The sequence below is a fragment of the Puntigrus tetrazona genome, chromosome 9, assembly GCF_018831695.1.
Source record: "Puntigrus tetrazona isolate hp1 chromosome 9, ASM1883169v1, whole genome shotgun sequence".
Taxonomy (NCBI): Eukaryota; Metazoa; Chordata; class Actinopteri; order Cypriniformes; family Cyprinidae; genus Puntigrus; species Puntigrus tetrazona.
In genome coordinates, this window is record NC_056707.1 from 3,227,945 (window position 1) to 3,254,666 (window position 26,722).

The 26,722-nt window shown below is 38.1% G+C and overlaps 1 protein-coding gene and 1 long non-coding RNA gene across 2 annotated transcripts in view; both read right to left on the bottom strand.

Moving 5' to 3' along the window:
- LOC122351418 (dnaJ homolog subfamily C member 15-like) overlaps positions 1-26,722 on the bottom strand; it is a 217,026-nt gene that overhangs the window by 81,370 nt on the left and 108,934 nt on the right. The window lies entirely within an intron of this gene.
- Positions 17,425-17,953, bottom strand: LOC122351420. Its single transcript, XR_006251754.1, has 3 exons — positions 17,934-17,953; positions 17,526-17,625; positions 17,425-17,437 (listed from the first exon to the last, which is right to left on the bottom strand). It is a non-coding gene; the product is annotated as an uncharacterized LOC122351420 (long non-coding RNA).

The window sequence follows — 26,722 nt, forward strand, 5'->3', positions numbered from 1 at the left end:
TTAATTTACTGTAGGCCTACCCCATGTGTATATGTGCATGCGATTATATTCAGATGAATACAATTGAAATTATATTTAAAAAATTATTTTCAAGCTGTATAAATGGCAGTGAATGGGTGTCGAGATTTTGAAGTCCAAAAAAGTGCATAGAGTAGTCATAAAACACGCTCCACACAGCCTCCTGAAGTGAGACAATGCATTTGTGTCAGAAAAACATCCATATATTTAAAACTTCACTAAAACTACAAAAAAAAAAAAAAAATCATTCACTATCATTACAAAGCTCGGAAAAGCCAAAAACGGTTTTCTAATATAACTCTTTACTGTATTCATCTATAGTCACATAGAGCTAGGATGGAGAAAATGTAGATTTGCCATCTTTTTAAAATATATTAAATTATATTAAAATAGAGAACAGTTATTTTAAACCATAATATTTTTTCACAATATTACTGTATGCTTGATTAAATTAAAATAATAATAATAATAATAATAATAAATAATAATAATAATAATAACATATAATAATAATAAACAACATATATATATACACATACACACAGGAAACTATTTCTAGATTTAGTTTGAAAATGCGAAGAAATGAAATGTTATGAAAGGGCTATGACTAGGACATAAGTCATAAAGGAAGTGGCTCACAGGAAAGCAGGGATGCAAATATCAGAAGTACTTTTTTTTTTTTTTTTAGAAACTCCCTTCATGGAATATGTTCGACTCTTAACGGCCCAGTGTTCCTACACACCACTGCCGTACTTTATGATAACATGTTTCATGTCACCGCACAAAGCCTTACAGACACGAAGCTAATGGCTCACCAGACTCCATATTCATTTCTGTGAACTAGCATAAACCTAACCAGCTCAATACCTGACAGAAAACCTTTCGCCGTTTTAAAAATGAACCCATTCACTTTCATTATATTGAGCAGAGCATCCAAGACATCTCCCTATGCGCTTTAAAGAGAAAAAAAAAAAAACACACACACAAAGAGATCACAGAAATGTCATTTTTAAGTGAGTAGCCCATTAAGGGTCACAGCTAGGTCGCATGATAGCGTACAGGTAAAAACTGCACAACATGTAGGATAAACAAACGCATTTATAAAAATGACTAAAATCTCAACCCTGCCCATAACTGAAGCACATGACTCCCGCAATTAGAGTATTACAAATAAGCGCGCTACATAATTAAAGCCACCCCACAAGCCTATACACAGTGATAAAAGTCTCACACTACAGGTACAGCAGGGGAGAGTCAGTATTTACAGTACGTCTGTGCAAAGCTGTCACTCCACGGCTCAGGTGACACATCCCGCTGTTTACTAAACTCAGGACACATTCAGCTACTGGCATAAACAACTAGTACTTACCGTCCCTTTAAATCTCACTTCCATTTCCAGATCTTTCAGAGCCCGTCTACCTTATTAGCGCTGGCGCCAGAACGGCAGGGTCACCGAAATATTGGAATCGATACAGTATCTCCATTTTTGGTGACGCACCTGACAAGCAGTTCACTTCCTGTAGTCCACAGGAAACGTGAACACGCATGGTTAATGAGGACAAAAACAAACCCCACCTGAGCCCAAGGAACGCTCCACCCACTAGTTCGATAAATCCTTTGGTACTTTCTGATATTTGCTGTCCCTCGAGGAATTAGGAAGGATCTGGGATCTCTAGGTGGAACAATGCCACCTTATGAAGATTAGCGATGGACAGATAGGTTCACGTAAGGCTTCATAATCCAGACTTGGTGTCCAAGGCATTGAAAACCACAAACATTTTTCATCAAAGCTTTTTCTCTGACAACAAGCCGTGGAGTTGCTAAAAGGAAGCTGATGAGGTTACACTGATAATCATTAGCCCGGCCTGTTAATGTTTAATCTGCACACTGGCCTAGTGAAGGCTTCTGCATATATTGGGCTTGAGGAAGCAGAACACGAAGATTAACATTTAGTATTAAAGTGTAGCCTGTGGGTCAGTGACATTTAGTACAAGTGTCCACTATCAGTGTGGTTTTAGTATTATTTATATGATGTTACAGCATTAGGTGTTTTTTTTTTAGTTTTAGTAACTTTAGTGTGCTTTTGTTATTTATTATTATTTGTAACTATTTCTGTTTAGCGTTGATATAATTTTATTTCAGTTATAGCATTGCAGTAAGCTGTCAAAGCAAAATTCTAATTGAAAATTTTAAATTTCTCAAACAGCAAGACCCTAAAAATTAAATAAAAAAATAATAATAATAAATTAAATATATATATAAAAATGATTAATAATAAAACTTTCCACAATTAAAAATTTCCACAATTTAAAAAATAATTTAGTATTTCCATTACGAACTAATACACAATTTTATACAAATATAAAATCATATTTTCCTCAAACCTTCAAAATAGGTGTTATTTTTTACAAAATAACTAAAACATATTTTAATGGTTACAATTTAACTATGCTTCATCACAAAAATGTCAAATTTGTATTTTGAAGTTGGTAACAATAATCTTTACAAAGCAGAAGTAAGAAATCCATGCAGGACATGAGGGTGAGTAAAATGAGTGAATTTTTTTATTTGTATGGTGAACTCTCTCTTTAAGTCAACTATTTCTAGCAAACACACAACATCATGCTAAAACCCACTCAGTGCAACGTTTAAACACCAACGGATTTTCTTTATCAGAGACGTGGGCTTCATCTCTGCAGATACATAAAAATAAAATTTAGGAAGTGTCCAAATCTAAAGCACGCTTTTTCCAAAAACCCAAGTGTGGTCATCTTACTGGAAACATTTCACGCCCTCAGGCCAAAAGTCTTGACAGGAAATGTAGGAGTAATCTACACATGTCAGATGGTGTTGTTTTAAGGTGTTCCCGCTTTCTTAAGAAGACATAGGTTTCTGGTGGTCCAGCCCAGTTCTCCACAACTATTTAGGCATTTCTTGCTCTGCATCACAGCAGAAAACATTAGGGAACAGAACACACCAAGATGTTTTTACACACCCCGCCGACAGGAAGCATTCCCAGAACTTTGGGTAACACTCTGGCAAAGTTCCCTCAAAGTCAAGGATGAACATTCATTCAAAGTTACCCCGTCTTTATTAACTCTTGCAGTACACAAGCAAACTTAATGCTCTCTGTCCAAGACAAAACATTTTAAAACCTTTAAACGTCTTGAACGTTCAACTTAATGGTAATGTTACTTTACATACTTTCTTTTAGTTGGGCAGGCTGGCCGAAACCTTAAGACACAACTCATTTCAGAGTGCAAAAACTCATTTTAACTCAGCAAAAACACGTCCTTTAAAACCTGTGTCTCTTTGGCTCAGACGTGTGAATAGCATCACTGAAGAGAAATGTGTATATAGGGGAAAGCTGTTTCTCGAAACCACAGTGAAACTACAAAGCACGTATTGACTCATACGAGCGGCAGAACCAGTAGAGCCAGATTAGGCTGAGTTTACTTGCAGCACTGTTTCAATCATTTGTCTCATTTCCGCGAATCGGTTCTTTCGAACAGAACTTCGAGGAACCGATTGAAGTAGCTCCTCACGCGAACGCGCTAATCTTTTTTACTGTTAAATACTTACTTGTCGACCTCTCAGTAATGTTCTCGTTTGACTCCGGTTGTAGGTTCATAAGGAGTCAGAAAGTGACCAAAAAGTACTACAATATGTTCTCGAGTTCACTCGAGAATCACTTTTCCAGCACACCGATTCATTTCGTACGATTCGTTCAGACAGGATTTGTGAACCGGCTTATGGTTTTTTATTTATCATATTTTAACGAACAACGCTTCTCATAAAAATGTAACATATCAACTGAAACGAACCAGTCGAATTTAGCTCTCAATGAGTGAATGTTACTCTCAACGAGAGTACATTTTAAAATGCCTAAAACAATTTTACTGTTCGTTTCTAAAGGAAAACGCTGCACGTTCACGAGACGGAGCGGTTTAATTTACAGCGTGACCTCCAACAGTTAACGATATTTCTCTTACGAACGACATTAAAGCGCATCAACATTATTCACATTTAGCCGTCAACACATTTATCAGACTATATGAGCAGAATTGAGAAAACGTGCCTTTCTGCGCAAAGCAATCTGGCAACACGCGCTACACGATCAACTAACTCTTATAGCGGACTATAAGAATCGTGTATAATCTGAAAAATAATCTAAACTACGAGCTGGAAATTCAGAGAATGCACGAAGCAGGCTGTGTTTACATAACATCACCAATCATTCACTATTTCGACGTGATTTCCATTCAAACACCACGCATTTCAGCCAAACGCGAAACATGACTCAGGCAAACCCAATCGATAAACACAACAAAGTAAGCTCAAAAGAAAAACACTCCACTCACCTTAACAGCCTACGCGTCCGCTTTAAAAAAACACACAATAATACTTAAAATTCACAGATAACTCCGTATCGAAGGCCTTACAGGGCCCGGCACCCGCAGCTTTCTAATAAGGTTTCGTTATATTTTCCAGCATCTATCTATACAGCACCTGACCGCGTACCTGCGCGCAGGGGGAGGGGCTTAATACAGGTGGGTTGGGCGGTTTCGTCACGAAGCTGGTTTCTATACCAAACACAGCAGCAGCTCTTTGATCATATTTTCCATTATGGCCCACCAAACAACCGCGGAACGCATAGCGTCAGAATAAAAAAAGTGCAAACCTTTGTGTTAAAATAAGATAATTTGGTTTTAATCGTTTTTATAGTAATGCCTACTGTGCTATAAAAATGTTTATATATATTTTTTCCTTCGTTGCTTCGTCTAAAAATACTTTTGGATCTGTATTTTTCACTGTTTAGTGTAAAATAACTTTTTTTTTTCCCCCTACACCGCAGCGCCCTCATCCGGTAAGGAAATGTTGCCAAGTTGAGGGTTTTTCAACAGAGGACCTCTCTACAAACAAACAGAGGAAGGAAAGAAAGACACGAACCGTGAATTGAAGTAGTAGAAAGTGTCTCAACTAAACAAGATTCAAAACCAAAAATACGGTAAGATTATTATTATTATTATTTTTATAATATGAAGCTAATAAAGCTTTTTTTGTGCCATTTACATTTTCAAAAAGGAACGAATAAATGTCATGATCCATGGTGTCAAGTGCAATACAAAATGGTATTTAATGTTAATTATGACATTTACATGCAGACTTTTACAAAAGTATGTTGTTACCATGTTTCTTGACATTGGTATCAAAACTATGATCCTGTGATAAAAATATGGTATTATTATTTGAAGAAGTATGGAATAATTATCAATGGCTGTTAACCAGAGGTCAGGTGGCCACTAGGGAGCCTTAGTAAACCTAAAAATGTCTTCTACAATTTGTATATTAAAATAAATTTATATTACATTTAAAGACACTACAAACCAACATATTAATATACTCCTAGAGATAAATCAAGAACAGCATCAGTTAAGCACTCCGAAATTAAAATATATACAATAAAATTAATAATTAAAATGATCTTCATCCATTTTTTCCCTTGAAATGCCGTCGTCAGCAAACCACTATTTTTTTTTGTATTTGTAAAATATAGCAGTTCACCAAAAACAATCACACAACTCTGTAATCTGAACATTTTATTTTTTGCTTTGTTAATAACAAAGTTTGTAATATGTTCTATTCTTTCGATACAAGTAGAAAACAATTTCTTTAAGAAACAGTCGAAAAGGCAATTTTGTTTGTTGTTTTTTTTTTTTTTTTTTTTTTTTTACAATATATACAATTGGATCTAAATTATAAATAGGCCTATAGAAAATGACAAAAGAATAAGAACACGGGAATAAAAAGAATCAAGATACATATAGTCAGTAGCATGTTTTTTTTTTTCTCCATAGCAATAAATTACATAAATGCCATATTGATATAAAAGCGAAGCCCATGAATCGAGATGTTTACAGTATTGAACATTCCCATGAAAGGCTATGAGCAAACAAACATGGATCAGGAACCAGACAGAAACTCATTTATGCCGTTTTAGTGCAAATCATACACAGAGCGAGTCAAATGCATTTCTATTTAGTAACAGGTTCGTTTCACTTTATCCTAGTTTCATGGCCTCATCGTATAGTGCTTTCGTTGTACAAGACGCTTTGTTAGATCGCATGACAGAAACTTAAGTCACATGTTGATTTTTTTTTTTTTTTTGGGGAGGCACTGAGAAAACTGAATGGATACACTGGATCACTTGTAAAGTAAAAACTATGTGATGCACTAAACTTATATGGAACAATGTAAGAACTACAAGCAGAAACTACATTTCACATAAAAAAAAATGTTCAAGTGCAAATGTGGCTGAAATAATTTCCTTAATGAAAAGAATAAAACTGTGCAGTGAATATGCAATAATGGCTAAATAAATAATATTTCATATGTGTCATCGACAGGATTTTTACATACAAGACAAACCTTATCTTTTAGGCAGACATTAAATATTTGGATACATTTTTATCAGATTTAAATAAAGATCTATAACTAATCGGACATAAATTTCATCCTGAGATAGGGAGTGGTTTTAACACCGTAGAGCCATGAACTGTTTGAGCCAAGTGAATATTTGGGTTTCAGTTCAATATGAATATCTGGCTATTGCTGTGAAAATCTATAAGAATGTATCATTGCATAAAGAATAAAGATAAACAGGAAAAAAGGAACAAAGTATTCAACCACCCAGTGCAGCAGAGCAATGTCATTTTCATTTCGCTTTGAATTGTTTGTCGCTTGTTTTTCTGTCTGCACTACAAACATCATAGTATCGATAAAACAAAACATTTAAAAAAATCATCTAAAATGTCCCTTTAAAATTAAATAAGAATAATCAAGTAATTGTGATACGCGATACGAACTTTTTAAACATCTGACGAAGAATTTATTAAATAAGGGTTAAAATTCAACTAGGTAAAAAACTGACTGTACCTGGGATGCATTTCACATAGCATCAAACAACAAAAAAAACCTGCTCTTTTTTGTTTATCCACACCGGATCATGAAGGAGAAAGGACTGTTTAGTTGCCAGGTCATAATGAAAACATTGTACTAATAAAGAGACGAAGTGCGATGGAAGTCCTTTTGGGATCAATAAATCAGCTAATGGATTATTACCGTTCTGTCTTGTTACGTTGCGAGACGGAGGACAGCAGGACAGACTGTTCTATTTTAGAACAACAGAGAGACAGCTGCACAGGTAAGTGATTGGTAGGTAGTTACGCTCTCCTACTAGCACACTGTTTCAAGGCCTGATAAATAAAGGCAATAAATATGTTACAAATATCTGCACACAAACTGTACAGGTGTATGTGTTTTACGCTCTACATTCCACTGTATGTGTTCCAAAGGCACATTTCGACAGTAGCCTGTTCTCTTGCTCCTTAGGAAAAGTGTTGTGTCTAACAGAAGTTCATCATGGAAATGTAAAGCTGATGATTGTTCGATGCAAACCGAGCTTATGATACGTCTTGCACATGTGAGGCTTGTACAACTTCAGCTAGGCCCTGACATGGAATCTGTGGCCACAAAAATGTATACTGCAGAAAAAACAAAAGAAATACTTGAGGTACCATTTGGGGTTCCTTTTGGTCGGGCACATTGGTAAACCCCCTTACGGAGAACATCTAGGCACATTTTCAATGGAGAGTCAGTAAAGTTATAGCCAGTTCCTTTCTTTAGTGAAAGGCATTTTAAATATATATTTAAGATCTCAAAGAACATTTGAGGCACCTTCAAAGGTGCCTGAAGCTTCCTTGGAGGGTTTCTCCAATAAGGAACCAAAATGGTACCTCAAGTGTCTTTTCACTCCTGCATGCTCCACCTTGAGCAAAGTGTATTCTACGATGTGGTAATCAAAACAAACCCAAGACCTGCGCTTGAAATATTTTTTGTAAAGCAATACTCTTTGAAGCCCCAGTGTATCAAATTCAGGATTTTGAACACCAAACTTCACCCCATCTCCTAAAGCAGAATTTCATACTTGTGGAACAGAGGCCGATGGCGGAGAAGGACGCCGGCAGTGGTCAAACTACAGCCCTGAGTGTGTGCGCGTTTACAGGAGTGTGACTCTAGAGGTCTCACTCGGGTTGTTGGTACTTGATGACGGACTGGCGTGGTTCTGTTCCACCTTGCAGCATGCTGTTCAACACCTCTCGTGCGTTTATGATGGCTTCAGAGCTGCAGTGGTTGTTGGGCAATGGGAGCATCTGCTGGTCCGTCGGGGGGAGAGATAAGTGCGACGAGGAAGATGGTGTGAGCGAGGGAGTGAAGTTGGACAAGGACGCAGAGAATGAATTTGAGAAGACCATGGGTACAGTTGAAGGTGTATCTGAGGAGGAAGAGGCTGGCACAGTTTGACTAGGGGTTGGTATGAATGAGTTCAAGGACAGTAACATGTCTAATAGTTCACGGTCCTGAACTGAATTGCTTTCTGCATGGCCTGGCTCTCCTGCTGCGGCTGCTCTTGAATAAACTCTTCGAGGCTGAATTCGTCCACCGCAGGCTCGGGTTGCCTGGAGAGGTTCTCCACACCCAGGTCAGCTTGGGAAGAGGACGAGGAATTGGGAACTGACAAGTCCAGGATTTCTTCCAAAGGCGTTTTAATGGAAGGGAACGAGGGAAGGAAATATATGGGGTGTGCAAGCCGGCCATGTTGGGAGTCGGCAAAGCGGTGAACAAAGACGGGGTGTAAAACTCTTGGAGCTGACGCTGTGCCAGCAGCCTCTGCTGCTCTTCAGCCTGCCGCAGCTCCAGAACTTGCTGCTCCTTCTCTCATCGCCGCTGCTTCACCTCTGCATCCATCCTCGCTTAACTCCTGACACACCTTTGACACGCAGTTCTCTGGGATCTTAATACCTAGGAGAAAGAGAGAACATCCATTTCAAGATGCTGATTTCTGGCTATAGTGGTGCCTTAGAACCTGCAAAATTTTGCATATCAGAACTATCAGAACATTCCTTGGGAAGGGACATCAGGTCGACTCACCAACTTGTTTGCTGCTGTCCTTGGTCTTGAGACGGACAATCTGGAGAATGCTGGAGCTGGTGATGTCAGCAACCACATCGGACACACGCTTTCAAACACAGACAAGCGCCACACAACATGTGATACTGACGCAATCTCAGTCCCCATTAAGCACTCATGACCCTCCTCCACCTTTTTGCATCTCCCATTCCTGCAGGAAATATGGGTACATGTTACAACCTCTGGGCTCAGTTTGTTCAAGTAGTACCAAGATGGGAGGGTCTTTTCTCACCAGTTAGCATGGCTGCATTTCCTGAAGGAGAACGTGAACTGGTTTTCCCAGCTATCCTGCGCTCCTCCGGAGTGACCTGAAGCAAGGGTAGAAAACGTCACTTAAAGTCACCATAACGCTCACTAGATGGCAGCAGAGATGTTTTGGGAAGGACTCCACTTTGCTCTGATAAGTACATTTGAACACACCTTGCGGTATTTATGCTGAGATTCTCAAGGCTTTCCGCTTGGGCCTGCTTGCCGATGTTTGGTTTGTAGATGATCATGTTGCGCTCCTGGCCTTGCATGGCTAGCAGCACGCATGGATAGTTACCTCTCAACTGCAAACAAGACAGGCACAAACATGTTCAACTGCAGAGTCAACTACAGAAGAACTCTAATAAAACATGAACCCTCCTTTACCCCTGAAGAGAAAGTTGTTCTTCCAAGGAAGCATCTTTCCTGTGTTACTGAAAGGAAAACTACATGCAAATTTAGAAAGATGAGACATTTTTGCTGATACTCACTTTATGGGATAAATAGAAGCCTTCTTCCGGGGTGGTGAGAGTTTGGGCCTTCTGGAGAGCTTCCAACCATGGCATACCTCTATCTACACTTATCTGTTCAACACAAACAGTTCTGTCAGAAATAATGTTTGTCAGACATGTCCACAATGGTTGGAGTACTGTCCAACATATATTCCTGGCTCTACCAAATACATGTGAAGAGAAAGGTTTTGCAGTGCGATTTATTCTCAGTCAAAGAACTTGCTGCAACGGCTGTCAAACCAGTTTTCATTGCATAAGCTCCAAAAATAAACTTTGCTCTTGGTGGAAGAGATGATTAGCGTGTTTTGTAGTGTGTGTCATGCATGAAACTCGTGTGCCTTAGGCATATTTTCTAAGCTCAAGCATTAAAGAGATGGTTTCTATGAACCATGGTATGCAAGTATCTTAAGTATCTTCAACCTTTCATACACTTTCATACTAAGAAATACTCACCTTATAAAGGATAACTTGACCATCTTGAGGATTTCCTGCAGTTAGAAACTTCTCCTGTGTTTCTTCATAAATCTGATCATTGCCTGGTGCCAGATCTGAGAGAAAGCAGATACTAGGTTGTCACCTAAGCAGATCAATCCAACTTAAAGTACCATACCAACAGAAGAAGTGTTTTACCAAGTATTCCCATATCGTATTTGCCTTCTTTCTTGTCCTTTCGATCAAGTAGTCAAAATTGTCTGTGAAGTACTGGAAGAGAGAGTTCTGTTTGTGCACCTCCAGGCCCAGTATCCGGTTGAGAAACTTTGTGATATTGCAGTCTAAAACAAACAGGAGTCACATGATGTGGGGAGATATGTTTATGTTTGTGATTAGCATGTGAGGAAATATGTCATGTATGTACAAAACAAATGCGACACGTCTCTTGTGGAAATCTTACCTTTTCAGTGTTGATGCCTGCCGTGACTGACTGCATAGCATTCCCACATCCATCATACCGTGCTTCATGTCTAAGATTAGAAGGCATTGGTGAGATCATGGTTCTACCTGATCCACATCTTAAAGCAACGCACAAAACCCATTTACCTGTGAAGAACATGGCATCACCGCCAGGATAGTTCTTTGGAGGGGGTACCTTGCTTTCGATCTGACCTAGGATGGCTTTGGTTATCTTATCTAGAGCTTTGGTGCCATACTAAGAGGAACAGCAAAAACAGACCAAGGATTAGTCCATGATATATCTTAGTATTTTTTTTGAGCAGTTTCACTGTTCTATAACAGATACTCACTTTATTTTCAAAGTTGTATTTGCTAAGGTCTCTAGACTCTGTGGCCCTCCTGTCACCATGAGTCAGAGCTCCCTGTGAAATGCAAATACGTTGGTTAGGACCAAAGTAGTGAATTGAACACAAAGGTATATGTGAGAAATACGAAGTAGAAGTGGAGTGAGGAGAGTTTTTTTTTTACATTTTCTTTAGTTCCAATATCTTTACAACAATGACCTATAATTTTAAGAGTTCACCATGTGAAACACAATGGTGCAGTCAGAACAAAAGAAAGATTTTGTAAAACATTACTTTAAAACAGCGTTAAAAGTATTTTATTTAAAATAAATGAGAAAATAATGTCATATACTACTGTTCAAATGTTTTTTAAAGGAGTTTCTTATGCTTAGCAATACTGGCAACTGGCAAATATTTTTTGTCACATACTTTTATCAGGATACTTTGATAAATAAAAAGTAAAAAACAACAATAGCATTTATTCAAAATACAAATCTTTTCTAACAATATAAGTGTTTGCCATCTCTTTTTATCTATTTATCGCATCCTTGCTGAATAAAAGTGTGCATTTCTTTCAAAAAATAAAGAATACAAATTTACTCACCACAAACTTTTTGAATGGTAGTGTATATTGTTAAAAATATTTCTATTTTTAATAAATGCTGTTCTTTTTAAATGTTTTATTCATCAATGAATCCTGAAAAAAAGTATCACAGGTTCCAAAACATTACAATTTCCAGATTTTTCCAATTTCTGATAATAAATCAGCATATTAGAATGATTTCTGAAGGATCTTGTGACACTGAAGACTGGATTAATGATGCTGAAAATTCAGCTTTGCATCGCAGGAATAGATGCGATTTGAATGTATACTAAAAATAGAAAAATGTTATTTTACATCGTAATAATGTGTTTTAACGGTTTGATCAAATAAATGCAGCTTTGTTGAGCATAAGAGCCCCTTTATTAAAACAATAGTTCTGATTTTGAACAGCAGTATATATTAGTATTTACAATTTTTACATTACTGAGAAATGGAAGAGTGAACATGTCAGGGACGCACCAGACTCTCCAGCCTCTTTGCAACGATGGATGCAAATCGTCGCCGCCTGCCAGTTCGAGATCAGGAAGATGTACTCGTGCCGTGACCTGATTGGAACGATGAGTGCGACCTGAAGAACAGAGAGTGTTGTCAGCTAGTTGTTGTGGTGCAGTGACACTCTTTATGGGAAGAGAGCTTTGATCATAGAGGTTGTGGCTGGGTGATGCAGGTAGACTGTCCCACTTAATATATACAAAATAACTAGTGCATGGCCACAAACTTAATTGGTAGACATGAGGTAATGCCGCCTACTCACCAAACTGCTGAATGGCCCTGTCTGCACTCCAAGGCAGCTCCAGGGTCATGTGAACCCTGCGCGACGCTGATTCTTCACCCTTCTGTCGGCCTGAAGCGAGATCCCAGAACTGGCCGCTTCTGATATGATGGCTACCAACTGAAGGAGTACAGTAAGGTATTACTGGATGCAGCAAAGAATCAGAAAAGAATGATTGGTGGTTTCCTCTGAGATCTACCTTCTCTCCATTCATGAAGCGATCTTTCTCTTGATGTTGATTTGGTCGATGGTGTGGCTCTGCTCAGCGCGGGATTCGTGAACGGACGCTGCCGTCCGGTCGACGCACCACTCGGCCTTTACGCCTGTCATCTGGGCACACACACAAAAGAATGTTTAGTGCTCGACACAACCTTGCTTATGAGGTGTAGCTATGTATAGGAATATGAATACATAAATAATGACCTCTGATACTTGTTCTGGACCTCCAAATTTATCAATGAGCTCATCCAGTGTGTTAAGAGGTAGTTCTTTTCCCAGCTCAGCGATCTTGTTGAGAAGCCCTTGTTTCTTCTCCTCCTCTAACCGCAAGAAAGATGAAAGTGAAGATCAATTGCTTTTGCTTACTTCAAGGTGCTGTGAAAATCATCAGGATGTAGGGCTGTCAAAATGGCTGAGAAACTAAATTCAAATTCCGTACTTTTCATGTATATATAATTAATTAGGTTGCCTAAACGATTGAGAAACAAAGCACATCATGTATGTATATACAGTTTAATACAAAGGGCTGAAAACCAATCAATCACAAAAAGTATTTTATCATTTAAAACCAAAATCTTTTTTGACAGCCCTGTCAGGATATGGAATACACAGTTGCTCATAAAATACATTTGGTAGCCATTTGGTATTTGGTTTGGTCGACGAAGATCACATCGTCGTTGTTGTCTTGGACCGAGTCTGGCGAGGAGTTGGAGTCGCTGTCCAAGACGTCAGACTCTGTGCTGCTGTCGTCGCTGATGTTGATCACTCCCCCTATGTCAGTGCCGTGTCGGGGTTGCTTTGGCTGTCGTCCCCTTGGCTTACCTGCGGAAGAACGATCAATCAAATCTCAAGGGTAAAGGGGAAGACAGGCAATGTATGGATACTGATAATAAAGTGCGACGCGACTCACGTTTCCTCTTGTTCCCTGCCCCCTTTTCTCTCCTCTGCTTCTCTGACGGAAAGTGTTTAAGGACCAGCGACTGAAACACACCCCTGAGGAACACACAAACACATAATTGTGTAAAAAAGTGTTTTTGTGTAATGGCTTCAGGAAGAGATTATTATCACTTGTCACTAGGTTTCAGAATGATGCACGGCCTGTGAGATGACCACAGTAACGCATATTGAGAAACCTTTCTATCATTGTGAAACTGCAAGAGCAACTACTTTGGAAAGAATTAGTCATAAAGTGTCCATATATTTCAGAAAGGTTTCAGTGATGCCCAAAATTGACTTACTCGGCAGCAGAGACAAATCTGTCCAAGTGTCCGCTGCTTTGTCAAGGACTTCTCTGGTTCGAGCCTCACCTGTTGACTGTAGTCCTATCACGACACACTAGAGAGTGAAGAAGAAGAAGAAGAAGAAGAAGAAAGGTGTAAAATGCCTACAGCAACACAAATAATCATCAGAGAAAGTTCGGGGTCACTGATCTGACTGACCTTCCTGCTTCTAGCTCCTTTTTGGCCAGTTCCACCAGGCACCGAACCTTGCGGCGATGCAGAGGTATTTAAAAAAACGCTGGTGGGATGACCAAAACTGACCCCACAGGGACTTCCTGAACTCATGCAGAGTTCGTCAGCGGCCTGCATGAACTCAGCCAAAGCTTCCGCCCACTGCAAACGAGATAACAGATTTGGGTGTCAGATATGCACACACAGTAGGGATGTTACGGTACCAAAAAATCTAGTACATAATGCTCAATACCACAGGAAAAAATAATAATACTCAAACATTATCTCAAAAACACAATAGTGGCACTTGGCCTTCAAATAACTGGCGCATGCACATGCAACTTTACTGTTTTAATTCACTGACATACTGGCAGGCCGAAATGATTACTTTTTTTTAAACCATTAAGATAAGCAACAACTATTTGAGCCAGCAATATTAGCCAATAATGTTAATAAGGGCTAATCTTCAGATGGATACATAACGAATAAACATGCTGTCAAACAGTCACTAACTAGTAACAATTTAGTATTAGTAACAAACCCATTGAGTGACCAGAATGCACCTTTAAATAACTGTCATAATGGTATTAGTATTGCATTGTATCTGAAGCCACTTTGTGTGGCAAACAGTCTTTATTCACTGAAAATCTCTGCTGTAACTTTATAATTTCAGGGGAAGGCAGTCAGTGAATAGATACATTTTTAGTCTTACACTAGCTTCAGAAGGCTTTTTCTTACACATTACTTCAGAACACCTTTATTAACCCCGGGAGCTGAGTGGAGCACTTTTAATGAAGGATGAACACACTTTTCTGGGGTTTAAAATCTCAGCATTCATTCATTGCCATTATAAAGCAGTGGAAGAGCCATAACATTTTTGTAATATAACTACGATTGTATTCTTCTGAAAGAATAAAGTCGTATATACCCAGAATGGCTTGACGGAGAGAGTAAATCATGGGCTGACTTTACTTTTTGAGTGAACTACGCCTTTAATATAAGCAAGAGGAATCGTATTTTTGTAGTTCTTCTCATAACTCACAAGTTTAGCAGCTTTGTTGTACACAAGTTTAAAATCATCGTCCAGGCTGATCTCTTCGATGCGAAATGAGACTCCTGAGAAGCTGAGTTGGCGTGCGATGTACATCCCGCTGACCTTCATATCCATGGCAACAATCTCCATGGCCCCCACGCCCCTATGAGTGAAGAGCACATTCAGGTTACACATTCAAAAAGCACTGTTCTCATACTTGCCAGCCAACAAGTCCATGCTCCTCTACAAACCTCTCTCAATAGTGTGGAGGAAGTCTTCAAAGGTCCTGAAGGCGCCTCCCTCTCCCCAGATCCCCAGACGGCTCATGTGCAGATCATGTTCTTTGGCTCCGAGGCACCTGTGGCACTGGCATATACCACTCTGGCTGACGGCAACTTGTTCTGCAGATCCAGCACGGCTTTGCCCATCTTTGTGGATGTAGCATTTTTGGCTTTGTGGCATTCATCAAATATAATCTATGTCTATGGTTAAGGGTAAACCAACTTCACTGTTCACACTCGTATCACCCACATATTTTGCAGAGAGGGTTGTTAAAACAAAAAACAAAAAAAAGGTTAAAGAAAACCAGAAAGCAGAAGTTGCTATAGGCTTCATCTTAAAGAAAAAAAAGGATTTGCCAAATTGATTTTTACAATAAGAAATAAAAATAGTGTTAAACAAAATACCAGGACCAGAGAGGAGCGCGCGCGCCGGACTCCTGGCTCCTCCCACCACAATATATACATATATATATATTATGCACATGAAGGTGAAGGATACAACTCCATCAAAACCCGCTCTACACCAGTCTAAGATCTGCTTCAGACGCGCTCGGAGTTGGCGCGCCTGACTCTCCCGACATTAGTGCTGAGTAGGTCGCAAACAGGACCCTTCTGAGGTAGCTGTGTCTCCGTGACTTTATCTGGATGGAAAACAGTTCAAGTTAGGGACGCCTTGAGAAACGCTACGGGAAAGTCCAATGTGCATCACTGGAAACGTAATCTCCGTTAACAGGGCTGTCGTGATTGAGCCGCACAGTAATAGTGACCTTATTCAAGGCATGCACTTGTATATTGGTGCACCGATGTCTTGGAGATCTCTCTCGTCATATTTCAGGTCATTGGAGACGCTTGAACCTGGAGGAGAGATGAGGAGGATGAGGCATCGGATCTAGAGGCGGTCTTTGATGAGGAGTCAACGGTGCGAGTTTGCTAAGGCTTGACGATCTGGAGATCTCTTACCATAGTGCTTTCTTCCTTCCCTTTAAGAAGTTTTCTAGGATGATGCCAGCCACTGTGCGGCCTTTTGCCCACTCCGGCTCCGCCCCGATGAGGAAGCTGCCCGCTGGTTGTTCTGCAGAATTACTTCATGTTGCTGTAGAGCATTACAAACAAGTTCATGTTAATGAATACAAAGAATAAAATATTGCAAACAATCAGTCTGATGCCTTTGTGAGATTATGAGAGTTTGAGAAATACAGCTTTAATGAATTCTGTAGATTATATATATATATATATATATATATATATATATATATATATATATATATATATATATATATATATATATATATATATATATAGTGTAAAACAATAAATAATTCTTTAAAAAGATAAAATAATAAATAACACAAAATGACTCAATAAAACGTAAAAATGTAATAAGCAAATGCAGGATCTAAACATTTTAAAAATCCTTTCAATTAGTTACAAAAATAAAACATTACAATAAATATAAAAAAATTATATCATTTATAAATAATATAAATAATTTAAAATGCTTAAAATCATCAATCACAATTAAAAATACAATTAAATAAGTGAATAAATAAATACAAAATGAGGGATCGAAAATGTAGAATGTTTTGTGAATAGTGTCAAAGTTAAACAATACATATATGAAAACACACACATATATATTTGTTTTGTCAGATGCATAAGATACTTTGACTCTGTGTGAAAGAGTTCAGTTTGTTATTTTCTTTTAAGGTTTTGTTGTGCATATTGTTTAACTTATAATAGTTGTAGGAATTTCTTTTGTTCTGCTGAACACAAAGGAAGATGTTTTGAAGAAAGTTTGTAACCAGGCTGTTTTGGGTCACCATAGAATTAAAAATTTTTGGGTGAACTACTTGGGAGAAGAAAGGTAGGGGTACCTGGCAGGCGTAGATAATGGCCTCCAGCTGCAAGGCAGAGAGCTGGCCGCTGTTTATGGTGGTCTCTGGGATGGACAGGGTGTAGGTGATATCTGGAGGAGGCACGCTGGACAAAGTGTTGGTCTCCACCACTCTGTCTGGATGGGATATTCCCTATCTTGGCTAAGACGGCAAAAGAGAAACCGAAACGATATAAATCTTCCATAGGACACGCATAGCCATAAAATGCATACCAAAGATCAACGCTCACATTTAGAGGGCTTGTAGTCTGCATAGGTGTCGACATGACCTAGCTCCTCTGCCTCCTCCACCTCAACTTCCTCTTCCTCTTCTGGCTGTGTTTGGGGTCTCTGTTCAACACGTGATATGATTAGCATAGAGAAGAAAACACAAAGAGAAAAAGACTGAAAAATTACATGTCTAAGAAATAATATTTATATTTGCATAATTATATCATATATTATTATAATATATTTATAATAATATATTTGCTGAATTGCATTTTTAGTATACTAAAAAATAATTTAATAGATATAATATATAAACATACAAAATGTTATATATACACTACTACTACTACTAGTATTTCTAAAATTTCTAAAATGTATATTATTCAATAATATGTTTATTATTATTATCATCATTATTAAAAACACACCTGATAACCTCCTATAGGGGTATTAATGATGGCAGTGATGTCATCTAACGAAGCTTTAATCCTTTGAAACCCATTCGAATTCAACTGAAGAAGAAAAAGGGAAACAAAAGTTAACGCCAACAAAAAGATCACATGCTTTACTATCAGAGCGGGAACAAAGGTTCAGTTCATGGGTCGCCAATCACAGGTGTGGTTTCTCATAAGTACGGAAATAATATTCGCATGATTCCAAAACGGGCTGAAACCGTTAAGTTCAGCGTTGGCACGTGGAACGCAGTGCGTGTCAGGGATCGGTCTCACCTCTTGGACTGATGCTGGTGTCTTGATGTCCCATATCGTGGGCACGCCGAGGCATGTCAGTATTGATTAAGTTATTAGCGTGTATTCGGTTAAGGAGTCGGGTCGGAGGAGAGAAGATCGCAGATCATCCAGACAATGGAGGTCCTGAGAGAAAAGAAAAAAGAAAAGTAATTCACTAATTGCTGTTTTACTCGCAGCTGACCAGGTGCGGGCGAGGCAAACGGTTACGGATTTAACTAATAGCGTGATCGCGGAATGATCAAAAATCATACAATTGTTAACATTTGAAGATGTCGCGAAATGCATCAAATTTAGCATTGATTAAAGTCTCAGTGTGACGCTTATTGAACAGCTGTGAAGGATAATTAAAACAAAACAATAAATGCATATTACAAAAAACTAATAAAACAATAAAATTAATTAACGAATCTAAATTACTTCACGAAACACTGCATTATGGTTTGATTGTGAAGGACATGAGAGCATGTGTGTGTGGAAGGAAGGTATGAGGGATCTGAAGGGGTTTCGAGACGCTCCTCACACAGCCAAGACTTTCCAAGAACTCTTCACTGTTCGAGGAAAACCAGTGAGCGGTAAACAACCGAACTGGAGGGTGGCCAGGGGCCGCGCGGTATTCGATCCATTTCATTAATAGGAACCATTTTTCGTGCGCGAAGTCAGATTGGGGCTGACCTCAAACGAAGCTGTTTACGGTCTGATATAATCGCTCTCCTCACAATGCTTTAGATCCTTGTATTCCTTTCGCATGCACGCACACGAAGCTGTCACCAAACACATGCAGTCGAAGTTGTGTGGGTTTGTGATGTTAGATCGGTCACAGCAGTACGGGCGTGAGAACCTCGGAGCCCGTGTTTCCTTTCAAGTAAAGATGAAAAGTTTAAAATCAAATGCATGCTAGTTCTAATACTGAAAGCCACGCATTCAAAGTCATTGTACTTCTCTATACTTGATTAGAGAGATTATAGATATAGATTAAAGGCAGAGATGTGAAACTGAGAGTGAAAATTACGCCATCGTGCATCATTCTCTCTCTATCTAAGATCTCATCCTTTAAAAAAAAAAAAACTAAACAAAAACATTCCATTATTAAAAAACTCATATATATATATATGTATAAAACAATTTTTAAAAAGCACACACACATACATTATTTGATTATATACATTATATATTATATACATAATATACAAACACAGGAGACAAATATACAGATATTATGTAAACAAAAACATTTATTTTATATACAATTAATCATGATTAATATATATACACACACACACACACATATAGTTGTTTATATTTATGTTTATATATATATATATATATATATATATATATATATATATATATATACACTGTACATATATATATATACACTGTACATATATATATATATATACATACACACACACACCGTGTATACACACACACACACACACACACATACATATATATATATATATATATATATATATATATATATATATATATATATATATATATATATATATATATATAAAAATATAAACCTTTTTAGAAAGATGAAAATTTTCAGCAGTTTCCAACACTAGCAAAAGTCATATGCTAAATCACACCATAAGTAGTTGATTGTTTAAGCAACAGTCTGTTCCTGTCTCCCAGCAGCGGTTAAAGCTGTCTTTCCGCATTCAAATGATGTTGCTCATTGATTTCATTGTGCTGGGAAGTAGGATGAAGTGCTTGTGGAACACAGAATGACTTGACAACAGACAAAAACACATTTAGGTCCATATATAGAATGGCAACATTCCAGCAGGGGACCTGACAGAGACTGGATTCACTCCCACCGAAAACCCAAGAAGGTGCTGCCAAATCCAAGGGTTCGAAACCCGAGGTCACGACTCCGCCCATTTACTCTGATCAAACAGCCGCGATCGCGATTTGCTGTCAGAATCGTGGTCGTAACGTTTTTATGCTTGCTTTGAACTTCCGAGGAGACACGTTTGCAGAGCGCTGCCAAAAGGAACAAAGAGATCCCAGAAGTCGACTTGATTCCAATAAGAGAACATAAAAACCCTGCAGTCCTCTAAGGGGAATGACTTTGGATATTGTTTAGCAAATGGCAACAACATAATTTGACTTAGTACATTCTGGGGCAAACCACCGCAAGGAGACAAGGCGAGACTTCCTGGAAGGCCGGGCCGCCTCCTCTCTCTGCCTCTCCACTCCTTTTCTCCGCTGCTGAAACAGCAAACAGGATTCCCTCTGCTTCAGGATGACAGAGTGCCATCGGATTGATGAATGTTATTAATATTACTTTCCCTGAAACCGGTTTGCTTAAACGGAACTTCAGTATAAAAAATAAAATAAAATGTACTGATTTAGCATTTGTTAAAAAAACAAAAGATGTTGAAGAATAACTAAGAAATTAGATCTTGTTCCTTTTTAACAGACTTATGATAAAGATGAATATAGATGTACGTTATAAAAATTCACGAAAAGGAATTAACTCCACTCTACCTGCCAAGCGACCTTACATGAACTCACTGACCTCGGCCAAATGAGACCATCTTTTGTTCCTGAGCAGAGACGGTGGATGTTTGCCAGACTAAATTGAGCCCTTTTTCATGATCACGGAGTAAAATACCTGCAGATACACACAGTGAGAGAGGTTTGAGGCTCGTTTTCCAATCTTCCCGCTCAATCCATCATGCTTCTGAGTTTTCTTTGAACCTTTATGTACTTATTAACTAAACTAATCGAGACATTTCGCAGAGATGGTTAAGTCTAGTCTTTTGCGCCATGCACTTAAAACCTTCACCAGTGACACCATGTAAGATAAAAAATTTCACGCAAGAAAAAACAACCATTTGCATTATGCAAAACCACGCGACAACAGCGAGTGACCAATTTAATGCAGCTTTTTGTGTTAAAACTTCATGGTCATCAATTCTTATCAAAACGATATCAGTTACTATTAATCGCGCTCAAAATAAACGTTTTTGTTTATATAGCATGCGTGTTTGGACTGCTTATATTTATTATCATACTGTATACAAAAAAACGCAGACGATATATTTCCATGCATTTATGTGTATATATTTCTATTAATATAAATTATATTTAATATATATAAACGTAACGTATCTTAAATATTTCCATGCATTTGCGTATACTATAATACTAATACAAAATGCTATAAAATCTGCTCTATTTCAGATGCAGTTAATCACAATTAATCGCTTTGACTGCACTAATTGAACCCAGTGTTTGAAGAAGTTACTTTGGAAATGTAACAGATTACAAGTAATAAGTAGTGTAACTATTTCAATTGCTTTTAATTAGTTATGTGACTGATTATATTTGATTAGTTTTTAAAATTTCAAATGTTTTTAACTGTTAAATATTTTAAACATTTAAAGCAGTAAAGAGTTAGCCTTACAATACTCACCCTTATCGCTTGAATTAATTAATATTATTATAAGGTTTTAACTTTTAAGCGCGTATTTTTCTGCATTTTTTTAGGTTGTTCTGAAGTAAATATAGATTGAAATCATAAGACATAGGTTGCTATGAAAATCAAAACTTCCTACGACAGAAACATTTGCTAACAAAGCCTTAAAAAAGGTACAAAATTTTGTAATTGCAAATAAAACAGTTATCTATCGCTACGTGTCCCAAAACCTGAAACACTGCTTGAAACCCCCTATTCATAGTTTAGATGACTGACTATATGCATGCTTTTAGTCCCTATTTATTGTAATTTTCAAGTTTTAAATCATTTGGAGATCACTGGCGAGTGTTTGCAGCAGGAGTACCTTTCTGATCAGAAGTAAGCATCAAAATATTTGTGAGTTGCAACATTACGCTTTACGTTAATGTTTTAATACTGCCATTGTTACTTCTTGAGCAATGTGTCTAATACAGTCACTTCTGCATTTACAGGACTGCAATGCGGCGCTTAAAGAAGGCACATAAATGGAGGAAAATCTTTCCATCCATCCTAAATCCCGCACCACTGTTTCATCTACAGCGCAGGCTGACCTGAACTCCATAACCTCAGAAGACAAATCTCACGAGGCTCGGCTACTTTTCCAGCCTTGTGAACGGACAATTTCAGTTCTGTTTGGTTTTGGATGCGGTGCTGCGTAAACCAAGGCTTCTTTGAAGACTGCTGAGGTGTCTGTTTTGGGCTGGGGTGAACTGGGCAAAAGCTTTTTTTCTCTTTCCATTTGGCACAGCGCCACCGTGGCATTGTCAGTACCTAACATTTAACGACCAAAAGCTGACGGCAGAAATGGCAAAGCTCATTTCAATTTACTGCAAAAAAAAAAAAAAAGCTGCTTTGAAAATCATTGCTGGGGGAAATATTGACAGACCTCGTAGAGATGAGGTGGCAGCGATCGTCTGTGGGGACCACAGAAATGCACATCATTTACTGTAAGCCTGTGCAAATGTTTCCTGTATGAAATATAAGGAAAAAAAAAATGCACCTGACAGACGAGCTGGTGTGAGACTGAGCGAAGCTGGCGTGAAATCACACACACAAACATCTCCTGACACTCCCAGCACTGTAATAAAGAGCTCATTATTACGACAGTGTGTCAGGTTTCACTCCATAGCGTGACACTTATTGAACCTTCCCAACCAGCACTGACGGGAAAATCTGCAGACGAGCCTGAAGCGTCACTGCCAGCTTCCTGATGTCTTTTTTATGTCCTATTTGTCTTGTTGGGGAGGAGGAAGATAAGGATCAAGGACAGCGAGTTACAAAAAAAAAAATCACAAAGGAAAGGAGAAATAAAATTAAAGACGTAACAAAAAAGAGATAAAGACATAAGCCTCTAATAAAGTCATGTAAAACCAAAAGGCAAAAGAAAAAACAAAAAATAGCAAACTTAGAAAGAAGGTAAAAATTGAGAGAAAGATGGCAAGCGGAAATAAAAACACAAAGAAAAAGAATAACTGAAACTACAAGAAACATGCATAAAGACAGAAAGAGAAAGAGAGAGAGGAGAGAGAAAGTAAAATGAATGATGGTAGACAATCAACCAAAAGCAAACAAATGAAAAGATCAAACAAACAATGGAAAGATAAAAAGGAAAAAAGAAACGGATGAATGGACAAAAGAACAAACAGAAGAAGTGTGAAAAGGTGAACGATGGCTAACCTAAAGAAAGAGAGAGCGGACACATTAATAAAGAACGACAAACAAATGAAAGAGTGACAAACAAAACAGACAAATTAAATAAATGGTAGGAATGAAACAGATAAATGAAAGAATAAACAAAAGAAACACATTAAATAAATGAAAAAAAAAAGCCTGAAAGAACAGATAAACAATGGCTAGTCTAAAGAGAGAAGAGAAAGACCAGACAAGTGACAGGACAGACTAATTTAAGACTGTTGACAAACAAAAGACCTGTCCAATGACTGCAAAAGCCTTGAGAAAGAGGACGAATGAAAGAAGGCACAAGAGAAGGAACCATTTAAAGAGCGGACAGACAAAAGCAAAAGAAATCTCAAGAAAGAGAGAACAGATCGATAAAAAGGATGGACAAACCAAACAGACAAATGAAAGAACAGACAGCTGACCTAGAAACACGCTAACGTAAAATAGAGAAAAAGTAGAAGGAGGAAATCTGAACACAAGGAAGATGTGGCGCATGTCAGTTTGGGAAGCGAGGACTCATTGTGCCTCAACAACACTTTTTACATCACACTGTTCCCGTAAAGAGACGAGCGTGACCCGCCTCAGGCTCAAACCCTTCAGACCTCCACTAAAAATCATGGTTTATCCACTTCCTGAGACTGACTTCACAATCATTAGAGCTGTTAACAGCAGAGAGGTTTCTAAATGAGAAACCGTAACGCGCTCACGCGAAGAAAGGAGCAATTATATCCAAGAATCACCTGCCTGCACCTCTTACTGGAAGCCAGCTTTCGCCTTTGTCATGCTTTCTGTTGCCAGTCAGTTTGAATGATGCTTGTAAGTGCAAAAATATCAATCTAGAACTTTTTCTAAAAACTATTTACATCGTGTACCATTTTTGTAACGTATCTATACGTATATAAATGTGCTAACACATAAGTGAGTCATTTGTTAACATTAGTTCATCTATTAACACATAAACAAGCAATGAACAATCCATTTATTACAGTATTTATTCATCTTTGTTAATAAAAATAGTTGCTCATTGTGAGTTCGTGTTAGTTCACAAAAAGAAATGTATTTATAAATGTATATATAATACTTAATATGATCAACTATACATAACTAAATATATGTAGATATTAAATATATTTAAATGTAAAGTATTTATGTTTATATACATTTAACTTTAGAAATATATAAATGCATATATAATATTTAAATAATGATGTTATTAAATAAATGTGAAATACATATCATATTTAAATATATATATATAAACATTGTATAATTATATATTAAGTAATGTACCATAAATCTAAAAATTAAATAAATACACGAAAAGTGCAAAATAAAGAGAAAAAAATATTATTGCAATATGTATGTTAATGTATATTATTTGCATTATTTATTTACATACATATATATTTTTAGCCATACATACTATTTTTCTCAAGTAAAAAATACATATTTCTCCTCCGTATATAACTTACTGTACTATTCAAAGCAAAGCCATACTGCAGTGACTTCTAGCCAACACTGAGATGACGACTGCAAACAAACGCATTATTAAAAGAAACTAAAAAGCTGACAGCTGGGCCACAGATGGCAGATCTTCTGACTACAAGAAGAGTGATGAAATCCACTTTCTTATGATTCAGAAAATAATCGAGAAACCAGTAGGCACCAGAAGCGTCCTCCTTGGGGGCAATCAGAGCCTGAATCTCTCCCCGTCAACAACGTACTCTCCTTCAAAGGCTCACGTTAAAAGTTGCTCCCAGGCTCTGTAGGCGGAGGAGCGTCCCAGCTGTACATAAAACCGAGTCCCAAAACTGCATGAGTGATATGGGTCCAAGTCACTATCATTCACCTCCTGGAGACGACAGACGTTTCCATGCTGCAGTGCGCTCAGGGCAGCGCTGCAGCATTCCCGGAGGACTATGAAAAGGGCCTCCACGATACATTGCTGTTGATAGACCCCCGCGCTTCTAGTGAGTCACTGATAGGTAAATGCTGCAGGAGGATTACTCGCTGGCACATTGTGGCTGAGCTCCCCAATGCCAAAGGTGGCTGAGAGGAGGGGAGCTGAGCTGTGGGAGGAGGAGAGAGCTTTGAAATGATGTTTAGTTGGTAAGTGACTAGAGTTACTGTGGCAGTCAGGCCCTCTTTACAGCACATGAGTGTATGCTCAACCGCCATTCAGAGGTAAACAGTGCAGCTTCTGCGCCTCTCAGAGCTCTCACGGCGGCTGCACTTGATCTGCGACACTGGGCAGATCATTATTTAATGATTACGTCACGTTTGCTAGCCAGCTGAGCGGCGCTTCTCCTGTCCGGGAGCTCTGGCCTTCGCATTATCACTATGAATGGAAACGCAATCAGGCCGTAGTCGCTTGACGGCCGGATGAGTTAAGCGCCGTGATTTTAATGCGCGACGCCGTAATTGGTCGCTTTACCTAAAAATGCATCTGAAACACCTGCCCGCTTCTTTTACGAAAGAAAGCGACTTAACGCCACGCTCTGAGCGGAGACTAATCGTGGCTTGAGATGCCGCCAGTGTTGAGATCGACAGCCTTGAGGCATACATCACGCCGTAAGTAGCGATGACTACCTTTGGCTCTGCGAGGCAGAGCTACTACTGATGTGGCATAGATATACTGCAAACATGGTTGATTATGTAGAGCTGAAGTCACGGTTAATATCTTCACTGGAGGGAGGCGGTTGTCGAGAAAGATTTGCCGCACACCTGCTCTAACAAAAGAAAATTTCATGATTTGAATAACAATGCAGAAGTAGCCTTTGTGTTCATCAGCACTTGATTTGTTATGTAGTATATATATATATATATATATATATATATATATATATATATATGAAAAAATCTGAATCTGTAAAAACACAAAATATAAATAAATAAATATATATATATTTATCAAAAGTAATATCTCTACATTTTATTTTATGTAAAAACGTAAACTAAAAAACCTAAATATATACAATTTGTATATGTTGAGATTATACAGTGCATGTGTATTGCTATTAGAATAAAGAGCTATATTAGGGAATCTTGGATTTTGTCGATATTCGATATGCCGATATTTTTAACTAATTGTGGCCGATACTGATGCCGGCGTATTTCCTATTATTTGGAAATAAAGTCCTCCTGTGCAGAAATGATAAACTAATCTACACATTACTCTCAACTTTTGAAAGCGTCATTTCTGTCGTGCTTCTCACCAATTCGTCATCAATACAAAACAGTCAGTCAAATAGAGATCATCTTTGTGAGATAGAGGCCACACTGCAGCCAGTCAATCTAGCACCCTGAGCACAGGTGA